The sequence below is a fragment of the Neomonachus schauinslandi genome, chromosome 4 (assembly GCF_002201575.2).
Source record: "Neomonachus schauinslandi chromosome 4, ASM220157v2, whole genome shotgun sequence".
Classification (NCBI taxonomy): Eukaryota; Metazoa; Chordata; class Mammalia; order Carnivora; family Phocidae; genus Neomonachus; species Neomonachus schauinslandi.
The window spans coordinates 144,309,152-144,325,370 of record NC_058406.1 but is presented as its reverse complement, the minus strand read 5'-3'; positions in this window follow the sequence as shown (position 1 = coordinate 144,325,370).

The following is a 16,219-nucleotide window of genomic DNA, read 5'->3' as shown; positions in this document are numbered from 1 at the left end:
GTGGGCTTGGTTACCTAACTAATGGATTGTCCCTTCCTACCCTTCCCAAGGTGAAGGTGCACAGCTAAGGGGCTTAACCTGCATGTGTAACCTCAAAGCTGTATTACTAAAATGGCCATCAATTTATATGAGGAATGGAATCAAAAGGAGATTAGATCTTTTGTTCTAGTCCATGCTACCATTCCTTTGCCATTTCCCCAGGCCCTAGGACAAAACAGAAACAACAACTCTGGATTTGGCATCCCAGGAGAGTGTGTTCACTTTCAGTCCTACAGATATTTGCATGTGTGCGATGACATCTGGACATACGTAGGCAATGCTAGCAGGTCTTTACAAAAGCAGATGTTGTGTGAACCATTTTGCACTACTCACCAGTAAAAGGGGCAGGCAAGCAGAACAGTGCCATTCTTTGCCTGGCATTTGGCAAAAAAGAGAAAACAAATGCATTTTTGACATCTGTTCCCGTTCTTTTTTATAGCTTAGCTCTGCCAGCCAAGCAGGCCTGATCAGGCATAATTGATAAATTATTAAAAGCAACTTGACAAGGAGGGAAGTGAAAACTAATAAGAAGAAAAAGGAGAAATGAAATGACTCATGTTTGTCAGGTGCTTTGAAGAAAAAAACTAACAGGACAAGACAAATTTTGAAAATCAGTATTGTTTTAGGAAAAGCCCTACAGTGCCATGGTGACTAAAACATAAATAACTTTGTTCTTCTTTCTTGCCTCCCACGAGTTATTCGGAGCAGATTAAAAAGCTAAATTCTTCTTTTCACAAGATAATAACAGCTACAATTCACTGCACTCTGTAGGGCACTATGGCATCTCTAAATCCTCAATAGAAATTATTCCCATTTTAGAGATTGGAAAATGAATGACCAAGAGTCTATCACACAGCCGACCAGCAGGCAGTGGCAGGGTAGGCAAGATGCCTTCGATGAGCCTTTTTAGCTGACAAACCACTCCCATGTACATAGCTATTTAGAGAAGTGGCTTGGTGGCAAGAGCATGAACCTTGACACAAGAGAGTTTTGAATCCTGCGCCCGCTACATTGCAGTTGTTGGATTTGGTTTCCTCATTTAACTTCAAAATTCGGCTTCCTTGGCTGGTAATGGGCAAAAAAATCTATCTCACTGAGCTTTAGTGTGAATCAAGAGAGGAGATATTTATCAACTACCTTAGAAGTTATAGACACCCAGTAACCTCTGCTCTTCTTCCTTTTCTCATTGAATCATGCCTTCTGTACCCAGCTCAAAATAACATTCAGAGAAGACAAATAGTGGAATGTAATATATCATGGTATAGTTTAAAAAATTGTCTCAAGCTGTTGTACTTGATAGAAGATGTTTCAAATAAAAACTTCTGTTTGCACTGGTTCCATTATCCAGTCTTACCACCAGTTATATTACCAGTCTTAATGAACACCTCGACCCAAGGATCCTAAAGTATCAGAATTTTAATATTTTACCAGAATCCTAAATTTTAAAATATCAGAATTTCCAAACCATCTTTCTAAATGAGTGCTTGAAGGCAAGATCTGGAACAATAGAAAGTCGGTCTCTCACTGTCCTAGCAGAGACACAACCAGCACGGAAAGCCAGTCCAACCAGCATTTATACTTTTATTTGGTAATTGAAAAGTTCCATCACATGCTTTTTTGCCTCTGTCTTATGGATTATCCCATAAGAGCTTTTTATTATACTCTTATTTTTACTATAATTGCATATATCAAATGGGTGTTTAATTATTAGTTGACACACAAGAAAATTAAGAAGACTTGTTATAAATGACTTTTTACAAAATCACTTTCTGAGCGTAAAGCCTATGAGAAATCTGGCAGAGGCGTGAAGAGAGGTGCAGGGAATGCTCTCACCTTTGTAAGTTCTAAGATGACATTTGCCCTTCAGTCTTTTTTTAAGTCCTATTGGAAACATTTTGGTAGCTCTCCCTGTTCTCCTGTATTAATACCTACGATGATTAGACAAAGAACAAGGCACAGTTCTAAATGTTCAGCAAGGTTACATTTTGTAATTTGAATAGTATTAGAAAAGAAATCAAATATAAGTGGAATCAATGTGTATAAGGAGACTGCAAATGAGATGCTAAGTTCCTTTCCTATTTGGATTTCCACTGTTTCTAATAGCAGCGGAGTTAATTAATCAGGTGTTCAGCATTTATTTTTTGAACTCAATGAGGCTATAATTCAAGCAGACATCCTAGGGAATGAGAGCAAAAGAAGATCTAGTCCAGATTAATTTGTGAATGATTTGAACTTTCATTGAAAAGAGAGATTGCTTCATCACCGTGGTGGCCTGAAAATATTTTCTTTATTCTAAAAGCCATGGAAACATCTTACCCATGAACTTGTAATTTCCCAATAGAGACATAAGTGTAAAGATCTGTAGATGAACCTGAGAAAAAGTAATTACCATCAAAGGCCAACTTTCAATTCCATCAAATAGTTATTCAGGAACACTATATATACATATATATAGGAACACTATATGATGTATATAATATATATATATCATATATATGTGTATATATGTGTATGTGTATATATATGTATATGTGTGTGTGTGTATATATATATGCATATGATATATGTATACAGAAAGTGGACAGAACTTGGGGTCAAGCTCTCCCATTTACTAGTTCTGTATCATTAGTCAAATTCCTTATTCACTATGAACTTTGGTGCCTCATCTGAAAAATTGAGATAAAACTTGCGCTCAGTACCTCTTACTGTCAAACAGATCATCCCAATCATTAATTTTGTTCAGAAATCAGCAATTTAGACAGGACCACCAACAACCTGTCACTTCATGCAGCATCAGCTAGGGTGAGAGGCTGGGGATAACTTGCTAGCTGGGGGCTGGAATCATCTGGAGGCTCACCACTCATATCTGGCAGTGGCCAGCTGATGACTGGAACCTCAGATGGAAATGTGGGGTGTGCACATGGGTTCTTCACCACACAGACCACTCCATATGGTGCTTGATCTTCCTCATGGCATGGAGGCGCTGTTCCAAGAGTAATCTCCTCTACAAAACTATGCAGAAGTTGGAAGCTGTATACCGATACTCTTGAAGCTGATATACTGTAACTTCCATCACAGTCAAGAGGCTACTCAGATACAAGGGAAGAAAAAGTAGACCCACCTCTCATTGAGAGCTTTCTGGAAAGAAGAACATGTAGCAATGGCGATATTGTTGCACTATTTTTAGAATATAAGGTCTACCACAATAATAAAATCTACCATCTAACATATATTCTGTTCCACTTTTTTTCTTTCAACAAACTTTTTACAAGCCTTTGCATATATTTTCACAATTTTTATCAATTTCTCAAAATAAAAAAAATGAGAACTTAACACTGAACTTATTTCTAATCTCACATCTTTCTCCTCTGATAATAGCTTCCTGAGTGAGGATACATGGAAGATACATGGTAGCATCAGTGACAATAAGACAAAGAGGAGTGCCACATGTAAAGCAGTCCCTTTGTTGCTATCTTGTATTGTAAGAACATGCTTTGAATAAACTTTGCTAGTGAAACAAACAGAACCACACTTTGATCAAGACTATGTTTACTTTATGAAAATATCATTTACATCTAATATCCATGTGTTAAACACCTCTTCTTCTTGTGCCCTTTTGTTTTTCATGAAGTAAGAGCATTAAGAAAGGGCTATGTTACTTACTCTCTTGCTTAATATTGTCGTTGGTATTACATGCTACAATGTATATGAGGGCCTTTAACATTCTAACCCACTGGTTGAATATGCAGCTCTTTCAAAGGAGGTAAAAAAACAAATCTCATACAACAATCAAAAGAACCAAGTTTGCTGATTGGCAAATTAACAATACATTAGTAATTTTGAGTCTCAACATCCTCAATTCTTATCAAAAGAATTACTTATAAGGCCAGTTGGGAGAAATAAAAAGCAGAAATTTTTCCCAAATGTCCCCTAAATGTTCCCCAAATGTTGTAGAGAACCCACAAAGAGAACTCCTTAAATATTTGTCTTCCCATCAGAAAGCTGTTATAATACTCAATGCCAAATATTCAAACAAAATAAACCCCCCCAATTTATTTATAATTCTACATTTTCCAAATTCCCAGATCTTTAACATCACAAAGATTCAACTAAAATCTGTTTACCTCCGTTTTATTTTGGCATTGATTTATTAAACAAGAAACTGAGAAAGTCATTGAGAATAGTAACAAAATGAAGTGCATTACTGAACTGTCAGCAAAACTGCCAGTTTTCTAATTTGTGGGGAAAGGGGAAAAAATAACGTAGTAGAGTTTTCATTACTTTCATTAAACTGTTGCTTTTGTTGTTGCCAAATCATACTATCTGGATGCAGTGCATTGAAGGCAGAGTAGACAGTGAAGATCCACATTAGCAGCCAATACTTCACCCCAGGTGTTTCCACCCTCTTCTATTCACGGCTGTGTATGCGATTGCCGTCTTCACAGTAGTAAGATCAGTGGTGGATTTTCTGTTGCTGTCAACAGGAATAGCCCTTGAGGTTTATGTTGGACCCTGGAAATCAATGTTGGCTCTGAAAAAGATGCATTTTAGACAATGTAGGGGGGAAAAAAGTCAGTTATATCCTATGTGTATGTTGGCCAGTTTAAATTGCAGGGCACATTTTACCAGTGCAAATATAACCATTGAGTTTCACTAGTGATGACAAGGTAATTACTTCATCCTTATAAATAGCTTAAATCACTAGACTGAAGATGCCACTTTAATGAACATACACTTTATCTGGAAAGAAGATGATGTAACATAAAGTAGCCTTAAGTAGTGCAGTATGTACACTTCTATGCAGTGTCTTTTTTCTGCCATGCTTTCAAATCTGTGACTATACTCCTGGCGTAAGTTAAAGATGTAAGACTATTGTTTCAGCTAACTCTCAGTTATTCTTGAGAACGGGAGAGTATGGAAAAATAAAACCCACAGATAATACAAAATGTCTCTCACAGGCCTGCCTCTGAGAAAGAAGCTGATGGATAGATTGTTACAAGGGCTCATTTTGAGTCTGAACTGAGCTGGGCTAATTGGTGAGTCAGGCTGCTAGAATTTGGTTGACAAGCACAACAAGGATTTTGGAAGTACTCTGGTGAGAAGTATTATTGTAATCTATTGCTATGCAACAAACTATCACAAACTGAGTGGCTAAAAACAGTATCCATTTATTACCTCAGAGTTGCTATGGGTCAGAAATTTGGGCACAATTTCTCTGGGTCCTCTGCTTCAGTTTCCACAAGCCTGCAATTAAATTGTCAGCCAGGGCTGAGGTTTCCTCTGAAGGCTCAACAGAGGAAAGATCTGTTCCCCAATTCAGTGGTCATTGGCAGGATTCAGTTCCTCAAGGGCTGATACACCCTGAGGAGCTTAGTTTTTTGCATGCCCTCAGACTGAGGGCCTTCATTCTTCACTGGCTATTGGCTAGAGGTCATCCTAATTTCCTGCCATGTGGGCCTCTCTACATGGCAACATGTTTCATCAAAGTTGCAAGCCAAGGAAACAATAAAATCTGCTAGCAAGATGGAGGTTGCAGCATTTTATAGCCTCATCATGGAAGAGACATCCCATTATGTTTATGGTGTTCTGTTGGTTAGACACAGGCCATTATGTCTAGCCCTCACTCAAGGGGAGGGTAGGACACTTGGGCATGAATAACAGGAGGCAGGCCTTATTGGGACCTCAGGGTGGTTGAGGACAGAGGGTTTGGGATGGAAGGAGAGCCATGTGTCTGTCCTCGAGAGTGGTTTTTGGAGCTGTTCCCAAATTCTATGCTGAGATCCTCAGCAGGCTGAAGTTGGAAGGATTGTTTTCACCTGGAAGGATTCAAAGCAACCTGAGAGGTGTGGCTTTTCTTACTATGTGACAACATGTGACACTGGATGAGTATGAAAGATATGCTCCTCTTTTCTGCATGCACCACAGCATTGTTTTGTCCTTATAGAACCTATGTTCTTTACAGTAAGATCTCGGGTAGTGGAGCTTTACTGCCTCAAGAGATTGAATTATGAGAAGTGTTGGGAAATTGTGTCCTTGGGTTTTTATGCAACTATAAAAGGGAATGTTGAGCATTACAGGAATGGATGACTCTTTTTTGAGCATACTGGATCTGGATACATAGCTGAAAGCTTAATTATTTTAAGGAATATATATGCTCTATTTTGTAGTTCTTCCATTTTTTTTAACCTTCCTTCCTTTGACTCAGTGGCCACATTTTCTGGAGGCCTTAAGCATCCTAATTTGTATGTAAAAATAATAAGGGAAGCCAAATATAACTTAATTCTCTAAGTTTCACAGCAGAAGGCTGAGGGAGTGGACGGGCAGGTGATGGCTGCTAATCTGACCTCTAACCTATATCCAGAGGTATGCTTTAACTTGATATTCTCATCTTATTTTAGATAGTAAGTGCATATCTCAGTATACTAATTTTATACTTTGTGAACAATATTCTGGCCACTAAAATGTATCTGTTTATCTGTCCACATGCTAGATACACAAAGAGGATATAAGTGTTGATACTGATCAAGTAACAATAGGCTAAAGAAGAATATGGAAAAGAAAAAGGAAGAGGTGGAAGCAGAGGAAAAGAAATGTGGAGAATAGGTTTTTTATATATAATCTTTATCAGATCTCTCCTGAAAGATAGATTCCAAGAGCCACTACAAAATGTTCATACAGTTTGTTTTTCTTGAACAAAGCACCTCAGACTCTTCATGGAATAAAGGCAAGGACAACAGGAGACCAAAATCTCAGATTTGTCTATTGAATTGGCTCTATAATTTATTTTGTAAATAGTTCTGTAATGAGCTTATGATGGACTATTTTCTCTGAAATCCTAGAGATTTCAGGATGGTGTTTCAGTACCACCTTATGTCTAATATTTATCAAAACAGGAGAGACTAAAGGATTAAAATGTCTAAACTTTATCACACATTTGTGTCTGCTGGCAAGACTATAGAACAGTTGTTAATATTGAAAATGAGATGAAAGATGTTCTAAATTTATCTTATCAGCACTGTCTTTCAACATAATGATAGTTACTTGACACTCTCACATTGCTTTTCAGCCAGTTGAAACCAAGTCTGCAAAGACACACATTCATTCAGAAGGCATGACTCAGAAATACAGAGTGATGCCAAATGAAACAGATAAGTGTTCACTCACCTGGGAACCATATTTTGACTGCATTATGGTGCAAGTTGAAAAAAAAAAAGCAATGTTCACATCAATTTAAAAATCATACTTAAAAGACCTCAGATGAAAACCATATATTTTTCCAATATCCATATATAAATTAATATGTACCATCTGGGTTACATCTGGCAACATAAAAATGTTGTCTTAAGAACACTAAAGGTGTGAGAACCATCAAGCAGATCCAAGTTGATTTGGCACATTTGTTCACGAAAAGAGGCAGTTCTTCATGTGGTAAGATTTAACCTAGAAAGTAAGTAGAAGTTTAAGAACTCATCTCGACATACACAGTTTTATCAAAAATATGAAGAGATGAACTACATTAATATTCATAAGATAATCAGATTGCATTCTACATTAGAACATTATAAAAAAGAAGAGTGAATGTTGGAGAACAAATCTGCATTTGGATCTTTTTGTCAGGCTAGTTTGCACCCATTTTAGAAATATAATATTGTATACAGAAATTGTGATTCTCCTAAGAAGGGAAACCAAGGTTTAGCCCTCATTCTGTCTGTTTGCAGGTCTGTGCCCTATGCTATATAAAAGTTTGAAGCTCACCAATATATCATATATGCTGACCATGACACAGAAAGTCTCAACTTCAACTCTTACCTTTGTACTCTAATACCAACATTAAGAAAAGTGCTTAATATGCTGCCTATGCCTTGTTGTGGTTTGGAAAAGAGCATTTATGAATAGGTTACTAAAATGAAAACAAAATTCTTTCCAAATTAACATATTGCTCTCATTTATTAGGAGATATCCAGGCAGAAAGGTAATAGGCTTAACTAAGAGCCTTTATTCAATATGAACAACAGATAGATAAAATAAGGGTAAACAGGTCTATGATTGAATATACAAAGGATGATGTTAAATAATCCTGATTATTCTGCAGGTGATGAAATTATGAATGGGAATATACTAAATTACAAGCGGAATAACAACCCTACCCAGACTTATAATTGGAAGCACTTATTCCATAGAACTGGCAAAGTTGTAAGAAAAGCAATACAGTCAAGTAATCCAATATGCTCAGTCTTTTCGATCTGAGGGCTGGAAGAAAATCTACCTGTTAATGCATGCCTTCGTATCTGCCCGGGGACATGGCCCTGGGTGACCCGCTGAAACTGTGCAGTTCTGGGGAGTAGAGAGTGGGGCAGAGAGAGCAAGAGAGCAAGAAGCAAGGAGGCATCTGGGAAGGGCTGAGAACATAGCTCCTGGGCTTCTGTGAGCCTGTGGGTCTGGCTATATTTCTGGGACTCTCAGCAGAGTGCTCAAGCCAAGCCAGACTAGTGGGGAGGGTCAAAAATCACCTCCATGAACTTCCTTTTCCTTGGTCTGCATAATTTTATGCAGGTTAAATCAGTTTAAGTTTAGAGTCAACAGAAACAGTAAAGGAAAAAGAAGTAAGAAAGAGTATCATGGGAGTATCAAAAGTTAACAGAGACTTCCCTGGCAAGATGAAACCTCCCAGGTGCCTCACAGGCTGGCAGCATTGTGCAAAAATCACTACAATCAAAAGCCTGCTTGCCCCAGAGCTATGCAAACTCAGAAACCCAACTTTGACCATACCTTGAAAAGAACTGTCTTCTGAGGCAGATTCACATTAATTAAATTCATGAGCCTGATGAAGACAGTAGGAAGGCCGTTTTAGGCCTTCAACGGTCAACAAGGTTCTGCCTATCTGCATTCCTCCATATTACCTTTCTGAGTGAACATCCTTCTACCCTACCTCTTGCACACTGTGCGTGGGCCACTCCGTCCCCCATGATCTTCCTCAGACACACCAGACATGCTTCCTTCTCCCAGGGCCCTTTTCCTTACTTATCTTCCCAACTTGCTCCCTTAGCTCTTATGGACCATTTCACAAATGCCAGCTTCACTCATGTCCTTGTTTAAAATTCAGTATATCCCCATACCCTACCCCATTCTCACTGCTTTCTTTTCTCTGCTTTTTCTTTCATAGCATCATCTGATGCAATTTTATATTTTACTTATTCATTTTGTTTATTTTTTTATTTCCTAGAACATAAATTCTGCATATTTACTAGAAGGTAAACGTGATGGCAGGGGCTTTTGTTTCTTTTATTCATTACTGTAGCCTCAGAATCTAGAACATTGCCTGGAGCATAATAGGTACTCTATTAAAAATACGTTTAATAAACCTAAAATGAGGGACCCTCCCCCAACAAACACTAAGCAAAGCAGTTCCCCTTCTTTGATCCTATCGTAAGGATGGTGGCGGGGAAGGGAGGTATTGGTGAGTTTCAAAGGACTCCTGTGATGGGACAGGGTTTAGAGCTTTATTTTTAAAAACAGCTTGGCATGTGAATATCTTTGTGTGTAAATAAAAATTAAAAAGGGAAAAAATATGTTTAATTAGTTAACTAACTTACACAGAAAAATATAACTAGAACTATGTGTATTAGGGTTCTCTAGAGAAACAGAACCGAATATCAGATATATGTGTGTCTGTATATGTATACGTGTATGTATACAGATATGTATATGTATATACATCTATGGAGAGAGAGAGGGATTTATTATAAGAATTGGCTCATGCAGTTATGTAGGTAGAAGAGTCCCACAATCTGCCATCTGCAAACTGGATAGCAAGAAAAGCTGGTGGTGTTATTCAGTCTGAGTCCAACAGCCTGAGAATGGGGGAGTGGGCAATGGTATGAGTCCAGGTCTGAGTTCAAAACCTGAGTACCAGGAGCACTGATGTCCAAGGGCAAGAGAAGATGAATGTCCCAGCTAAAGCAAAGAGAGTGAATTTGCCCTTCCCCCACCTTTTTTTCTGTTCAGGCCCTCAAGAATTGAGTGCTGCACACCCGCATCAGTGAGGGTGACCTTCTTTACTCAGTCTACAGATTCAAATGTTAATCTCTTCCAGAGACACTCTCACAGACACACCCAGAAATAATGTCTTACCAGTTATCTGTGCATCCCTTCGTTATTACCCCTTAAAATTACACTGATAATTTTATCAGTGAGGTTGACACATAAAATTAACCACCACACTATGTAAAAATATAAGTATGAAACTTATGTTACATGATATATGGCATGATAAATACAGTGTTTTCCTATCTACAAAATATAAGTATGATACTTATGTACAGTTTGACTACTGTATTTACTTCCAGTAGACAGTGGAGCATGGCAAGAAAATTAAAAATTTAAAATTGTTTGGGGAGTATGCATCCAGACTAAGACAATTGATTATACACATAGTAGTGACTAAGTCTCAAACCATAATCTTGGATATGCTCCTCAAAATAAGTAATTTTATTTAATTGCACTTAATGTTTAGCTTGAGTCCCATTCTGTCTGGTGGCCAAATCACCAAATTTCTAACAATTCAGAGTAAATATATTCAATTCAAGGTAGACTCAGTCAATCCAGAATTGTTCTTTCTCTTTTGTTTATTTCTGAATCTCAGGAAGTTTACTTAGCACCACTGCACTGAGGGGCGGGGCTATCTGGTCCTGGCTCATCTTTTGCTACCTTGCTGGCATCTACTCAGACTGCCCCCACCCCCACCCCCACCTGCCTTGTATGGCTCATGGTAGCATTCCCTGGTTTCCCTTTATCCCACCCTCAGGACATCTGCCAGCCTTCTTTCCATTACCTTAGTGCTCCTCTGGGAGAGGATCCAGAGGTACACAAGAAAATTTCCTATGCTCTCCCATACCACTCTGGAGGCATAGGGGAATTCCCAGGAGGGTTCTGATGAGGGTGGTGGTGGGTAGGGAATGTCTTCGAACTTCCCTGACGAGCTGGACTTCTTGACTGCTACCTCACCATTCTAGCGTGGGAATCTCCTCAAATCTTGCCACTTTGCAGAACCACAGATGAGAAGTGGGGTACATGTTGAGTTTTGTCTTAGAGCCCAAACCTACATGGTAACTAGTGGAAGATATGGCCAGCTTTTCACCAAAACGTCCTGCTTCGCCTTCCATAGTATGAAGTTATTGCTGGGTCTAGGCTGTGTGGCCAGGGGCTGTATGTTCAAGTTCTCCTTGCATCAGGTTGTGGGTATATAATTCAAACAGTTCTTGCCAACTGAATAAGAGTAGATATGATACATATCATGTCTATACCATGGTTTATAAAAAGTAGGTGTGGCTTTCTCACCTACTATTTTTTTCTTTTGCCTGCTGGATGCCAAGGTTCTAGGGACCGAGGAACTACACGATGGGAGGAGCCCGAGTACCTGAGTCATCACATGGAGAACAGCTGCCTACCAATCAGACCAAACTGCTTGGACCATTGCATAAAACATAAAATACTATTGTGGTAAGCCTTCAAAATATGGTTATAGCAGCAAGCATTACTTCCACAAATAGAGAGTTCTGTGGTCCTCCAGAATGAGGTATGGAGATGAAGGGTAGACTCTTTCATAACACACTCAGGGGCATCTGTCTTGTTTCCTCTCTCATATATGCTAATCCTGGCCCACGAGATCTCCATCTCATCTGAATTCACAGGAAAAATGGTTCCTGGCTGATATTTATTCTTTTATGAATATTATTTAGCACAGGGCCAGCCCTATTCTATGAAAAAATTGGTCTTTTCCTTGTGCTTCAGGAGTAAGCTTTGAAATTTGAAGTTGAATATTGCTTTGAAACTTTGTCTTTACATTTCACTGCCATACTTCTTCTGAGGCCCTGGATGCTTCTGGATGGGTGGGAGTTGGAGAGGATAGCTGCTAGTTAGGGTAGTCAGCATAGAGGAGGCAAACTTCAAATAAGGTCATCTCTTCCTACCTCCTGTAATTTATACCACAACACAAACATCAGGAGGGACTTCCCATGGAACTGTACAGAAAATACATAAAGTCTAATAATTAATATTCACTTTTCCCTAGAGACTATTTGGATGAGGTTTGCCAACACTTGCCTTGATGACCTTCCTTCATCTGCATTTTCTTGGCCAATCCTCACTTCTGACCAACACAGGATTTCTTTAGACAGTTCAGCTTTTCAATCAGATCATCTTCAGTGCTGATGGTTGGGAGTCATTTGAATCTTTCAGGTGACTGCATTTATCTGTGTCCTTGCCAATTGCATATTTATTTTATTTAGCATATATTAGAGAATGATCAGATATTCCTTCATTCTAAGATTTGGGGAACAGCAACTGTCTACTCACACTCCATGCTCTTAAACACTGGGTTATAGGGGAAGCATTTCTTCTCTTGTCATTTGGCAACCAAACCATACTTTCTGGGAGGCCAACTAAATCTGCCCCCCCTAACCTGGATACTAGGCACAATCTCTGGAGTTATAGAAGAAAGGCCTCCAAATGGGAATGGATTGAAGAGTTATGGATATATGGAATGCATTTTTGGTAAGGAAAGAAAAAGCCCCGGCAGTAGATACAGGTAACTGAGATCACATGCTGAGAACGCCGGCTGTTTCAAATCTGGGTCAATACAAATAGGACTGCTGTCACTCAACGCAAGGCTTCTGTTAGGACAGTGAGAATCCAACGTTTGCACGATGAAAGATACTTGTGTTTGATTTTTGAGTTCAGATTGTGAAATTTTGGATAATGAGGGTTAATCTTTATTTCCAGGTTCTTCTTTATAAGGGAAAAGGTTCTACTAGATTCTCTAAAAGGGCATTCTACTAGATTCTTCTTGTTATGTCGACCAATGTCCTCTTATTCACTTTGGAGATAAGGTAATTAATTTAATATCAGTATTAGGAATTGTTGAAATGTCTGCATGATTAACAGGAACTTAAACATCATTGACCTTATGAAAATGGATGTATCTCTTCTAGAAGTAGAAGGCATTGCCTCATGCTTTCCCTGTACTTCTCAGATAATAAACTGAGATTCAGAAAGGGAACACACTTGCCTAAAGTTATCCTTCTTTATACAGAATAAAAAAGAACTGTGAAGAAATGCATACTAGCTAGGAAAGGATAGGAGGCATGGGAACATTGTCAATAACGAGGGATGTATTTGTAACATATAAGATACACACACACACATGCACACTGGGTGGATATAGCACTCTCCCTCTCTTTCTCTCTCTCTTTACACACACACACACACACACACACACACACATTTGCTTCATTAGGCAAGAAGCATGGAATACCAGCATATTAAAATGCAAGAAACAGCACACAATTTTTCTCTATTTTTAGAATGGTGTTATTTGTTAGGGACACATGTTCAGAGGCCTTGGCAGCTGAACCACCTTCTAAATTGAAAACAAGTAAATAAATGAGGTGCTCAAATATGCACACCAAAGCAGTTTGAATATTCAAGGGAAAAGTTGTAGTAACGATGAACTAAATTATAATAGCTGCTAATATGCTAATCTTGATGTTCATTGAATTCTTGTAACAACCTGATGACTAGTGTAAGCATTGCCATTTTAAAGATGCAGAGACTGAGAGGCTCAGTGGGATTCATGGGCCTTTCTACACAACTAAGCAGCAGGGCAAAATCTGAACACCATTTTCACTCGCTCCAGACTCTCCCTCCCACTATAACACATTGCCTTCTTAACCAAACAAAGAAAAGCAAGTTTAGCTTTTTTCTAACGTACTTTCCCCCTTTTTGTCTAAACCTACCTCTTACTCTGATGGCAGCTTTACTGATGCACTTGTCCCAATGTTGTTAGGAACCCTGTCCACAGTCAAGGACTCACTGCCCTCTAGTGCACATCAGAGGCACTCAAATACGTAGGAAATCAGTTCTTGTAAACTAGAAGTTCAATACCCAGACTGAGGGAATTTTCCATTGGAAAAAAACTTTCAAGATCCACTAGTCCATAAAGATTAAAAAAAAAAAAAACTGCCTCAACAATCTCCTTACTGATCCCCAAAGAGCCATGGAGTAAAAAAGGGTGGCCATCCATAAAATACAGAGGTAACTTGAAAATTACCTTTTGAAATACGGATCATTGGTGAGGCTATTGCTGCTACTCCTTTGTTTCATTCGTGTGACATGCACAGCTTTGTGAATGGTACTAGAACTTGAGGTCGGGCTCACAAGTGAAACCCCCATCTGAGCAGAACGAAGGCTTCCCAGCCTTGCTTTCACACACTCCTCTTTAGTGATCTTCTCAGACAAATCTCCTCAGTCTCAATCTGCATCTAGATGTTCTCACTAAAAGGCACGTGGAGATGGAAGAAGACATGGAGGGATACATGCCCTTTTCATTCAGACACGGAGCAGACCGACCGGAGAGGGGCCATGCCCCTTGTCCAGGCAAGGAGCCCCAGGAAGAATCAGACAAGGCTGCTGCCCTCGAGAAGCTTACCGTCCAGTGTCTTTTATGCTCTTTTTCTTATCCACATTCCAACGGTTGAACTGGCATCTCCAAGGTGGGGTCAGCATTATGAATCAGGATAGCTAGCTCTGTGAAAGAAATGGCAGTGTGGAACTTCTACTTCAGACCCCGAGGACTATGAACCCATGCAAAATAAATTTCCTAGCTCGGGTACACTGGCATCTCAAGAATCACACATTAATAGCCAGTTGCACGTTTCCAACAGACATTAAAGTGCCTGCTAGATGATGGTGCGTGCTGGAGGGTAGAGTCCAAAGGACAGACTTTTATCGTGATGACACATTTGTGCAGAGACTCTTCCAGACAAGTAAACACTCCCAAGTTTAATTTGGTCCCTTCACCGACCATCCGCTCTAATTATGCCTCTAGACCATTTGCATGGTGCTTTTCATGCAAATACCCTTATTAGAAAATGAGGTATCACTTGAAGAATCGATCCAGTTTCCTTCTCTGCCTGTAGCCTATAGCTTTAGACTTCAGCCCACAAACTCTGTTCTCCACCCACATGTCACATCCCCCCATCACAGCAAAGAGAATCTCTGAGTGCATGAATGTCAAAACAATGTGCTAATGTGGAATCCAGCCACCCAAGTTTGCTCTGAGCACTGCTATTGCGAAATCCAATCTATTTTATCACTCTGTCTTCGTGCTGGATTTAGCAGCTTCATAATTCCACACCTCTGTCAACGAGACCCTTATTATGCAGGCTTCTAAACATTTTACTTGGGGAAAGAATAAACAACATATTTAGTACTAATGAGGTGAGATATTGCTTTTTTATTTGCATTACTGTTTAATGATTGTGATATCTCCAGCACTCTGAGCTCTGGGAGCTTGATTTGATTGATGCGATTTTTCAGCGAGCCGCTCTTGCAGACAACCAGCTACTTGCACGGCACAGTATGTCACATGCTCTGGGTGTGTGGCCGCAGGATTGCAGCAAAATGGAGCATCCGCTTTCCATTCACTAGGATTGCTATACAGGTAATAATGCTACTCACGTTGCTTATGTTTCAGCATAAACGTTTAAAATGGAGCGTCCGCCAACCAGAGAAATTGAATCATAACATTTTTTTCTGGTATGTTTCTCCTTCTTTTCTTTGCTGTGCAACGGCTGTGAAATGCCAACAGTTCTAAATGTTTCCTCTGATCCTAATTCCTCCTAGTTCTTCCTGTTTCAGTGTCTCTTTCAAAGATCATTTACTTGAACAAACGTTATTTGGGCTATCTTGTAAAATGAAGTGAAATATTCAGTCCTCACTCCAAACAAAGCATGACTGATTGGAGCGACTTTGGGTCTCTAAGTGGGGAGAGCTTGGGAGCAATTAGAATAATGACAGAATTAACTTCAGGACAGGTCAAATGTACAGGCAAAATGAAAAGCATCGGGGCTTTGTGGCCAGGCAGCGCTGGATCTGAATCCCGGCTGTGCCACTTAGCAGCTTGTACTAGTTACTTAACGTGACTCTTAGGCTTTTCCTCAGTAAGTGGGGATTTACAAATATCGCCGTCATTGAGTCCTATGGATTCATGAGATAATGTAAGTAAAATTCCAGCGTGCAGAGGCCTGATGCATATGAGACACTCAAAATCTTTTCTTTTCTTTTCTTCTTCTTATTAAAACACTCACACCAGAATGAGATAGGTACATGAGTTAGGTCATCG